This window comes from Lactuca virosa, chromosome 3, assembly GCF_052849685.1.
Source record: "Lactuca virosa cultivar CGN04683 chromosome 3, Lactuca_virosa_CGN04683_v6, whole genome shotgun sequence".
In the NCBI taxonomy this organism is placed as follows: Eukaryota; Viridiplantae; Streptophyta; class Magnoliopsida; order Asterales; family Asteraceae; genus Lactuca; species Lactuca virosa.
This window is the reverse complement of record NC_136428.1, coordinates 255,844,897-255,846,153: the sequence shown is the minus strand read 5'-3', so window position 1 is coordinate 255,846,153 and position 1,257 is coordinate 255,844,897. Positions and strand designations below refer to the sequence as shown.

The following is a 1,257-nucleotide window of genomic DNA, read 5'->3' as shown; positions in this document are numbered from 1 at the left end:
CAAGAAGCGCATTCGAGATGATGTGGGGCCAGGTTTAGTACATCCTACGATTCCTGCCAATGCCACATTCGAGTTGAAGGGACATATCCTTACTGCACTTAAGGATATCCCATTTTACGGGAAGGATCACGAGGATGCTTTCAAACACTTAGACAAGGTGAACGATATTGCGGATTATTTTACTCCCAATATCCCAAGGGAGACAGCTTTTCTAAGGATGCTACCAATCACTTTCAAGGGAGCAGCAAAAGACTGGTTAAAGGCACTCCCACCTGGTACAATCACCACATGGGCCCAATTGCGTGAGAGATTTCTAGATCAGTTTTGTCCACCCTCAAAAATCTCTAAACTCAAGAAGGCAATTGCCAACTTTGAGCAAAATCAGTGGGAGTCATTATACGAGGCATGGGAGCGTTACAAGGGGTTGTTAAGGAATTGTCCTCAACATGACCTAAATCTTCAGCAAGAAATGTCGATATTTTATGATGGGGTGAATGTCATGACTAGACAACTCCTTGATTCACAAGGACCACTAACAAAGAAGAACCCAATTCAGGCCAAGGAGCTGGTTGAAGAATTTTCAAAGCACTCTCGTGAGTATCACAACCCAGGGCGTGATGGAATAAAAGGTGGTGGAGGTACACAAACTGAAGAGATGGTTGCTGTTATGGCAATGCTTAGCACTATGGATAGGAGATTGACTCAAATGGACCAATCAATTCATGCAATTCGAGTTGGTTGCGAGAGATGTAGTGGCCCACACTTGACAAAGGATTGCAATGTGGATGAATATGGAAACAAGAAAGCTCAAGTATGCTACTCAAGTGGGGACAAGTATGAAGAAGATTAGAGAAAACCAAAGGAGTGGCTGCCTTACGAAGAATACAAGAAGCAAAAAGAAGAGAAATTTAGGCAAACTGGTCGGGGCTTCTACCAAAGAGAGCAACCACTAGTTGAGAAGAAATCAGAATTAGAGACCATGTTGATGAAATTCATGGAAGCTTCAGAAAAAAGACATGATACTACTGACGCTGCAATGGAAGAACAAAGAAATATAATGAAGAATCATCATGCCATGATGATAGATCAGCAAGCATTAATAAAGAATCAGCAAGCCTCCATCAATAACCTTGAAGTACAACTTGGTCAACTAACCACTTTGGTTCATGAGAAGATGTCCCCGAAAAATCCTGAAAAGAAGACCCAATCTCACGTAATGGCCATAGATATTGAAGAAGAGGCGATTTCTGAGTTCCT

General features: G+C 42.1%; 1 non-coding gene across 1 annotated transcript; it reads right to left on the bottom strand.

The window, feature by feature from the left end:
• Window positions 1–346: 346 nt before the first annotated feature.
• Window positions 347–453, bottom strand: LOC145168223 (small nucleolar RNA R71). The gene has a single exon (XR_013741794.1). It is a non-coding gene; the product is annotated as a small nucleolar RNA R71 (small nucleolar RNA).
• Between the last annotated feature and the right edge of the window lie 804 nt (window positions 454–1,257).